Raw genomic sequence first — 1174 nt, 5'->3', positions numbered from 1 at the left:
ACCGCGTGTTCAGCAGTCTCAGCCACACCTGGGCAGCGCTGACAGTCCGGGGATGACGTGAAGCCCATGTTGCACAGGTAGTCACGGAAGAATCCGTGACCGGACAATACCTGTGCTAACTGGAAAGTCACGTCTCCGTGCTTCCGTGACTGCCAGGCCTTGACGTCCGGAATCACACGATGTGCCCAGCGCACGTAACGACTGGCCTCCTCGTTACCCGCATCCGCGTCCCACTGGGCTTGCCAAGCCTGGTATGTACGCTCGCGTTCATCCGCCCGGATCGTTTCACCAGCCTCCGTCCGGTCCTCCTGGTGAAGACGGTGATAAACTCTGCTGTCCTCGTCGATCAGGCGGCAAATCGGGATTAGACCGGCCAGCAGCACCGCCGTCTCACCGCGCACTGTGCGGAACGCTCTGCAGACCCGAATCGCCGTCTTGCGCTGTACTCGACCAACAAGCCTGCGGCATTGCTGTCTTTCCAAGCCTTCCGACCATACTGGGGCTCCGTAGCGAAGGATGGAATCCGCTACAGCCGCCAGCAGGCGGGCTCGAGACGATTTCGGGCCGCTGTGATTCGGCAGAAGCCGTGCCACCGCCTGGGCGACTTTCTCCGCCTTCGCCGCTGCCTTCTCGACGTGAGGGAGCCAGGATAGATGATCCTGGAGCCAGACTCCCAGGTAGCGGATGGACCGGGAGAAGGGAACCACTACACCGCCGATGTTGATGGAGACCGACGGTGGTCTCTTCAGGCTGGAGATGATCGTCATCTCAGTCTTCTCGGGCGCCAGGGAGAGACGGTGACGAGTCAGCCATTCTCCAATCGATGCGACAGCTGTCTCGGCCTTCAAGGCCGCGGCTTCGGGAGTCACCGCCGGGACGAGAAGAACCAAGTCGTCGGCATAACCGACTAGCTCGGTCCCCTGTGGCAGCGACACTCCCAGGACCCCGTCGTACAGCACGTTCCACAAGGTTGGCCCCAGAATGGAGCCCTGCGGAACTCCCGCGCTGATGTGCTGCTCGACGGGTCCCTCACTGGTTTCGATGATTAACCGCCGGTCCTTGAAGTAGCTGCGAATTATCCTTCGCAGCGGGGATGGAACGCCTTTCTCACGCAGCACGTTGGCGATGGACTGCCAGGACGCGGTGTTGAACGCGTTGCGGACGTCCAACGCTA

This window comes from Anopheles funestus (genome assembly GCF_943734845.2).
Source record: "Anopheles funestus chromosome X unlocalized genomic scaffold, idAnoFuneDA-416_04 X_unloc_32, whole genome shotgun sequence".
Lineage (NCBI taxonomy): Eukaryota > Metazoa > Arthropoda > Insecta > Diptera > Culicidae > Anopheles > Anopheles funestus.
Note: the sequence above shows the minus strand (reverse complement) of the source record.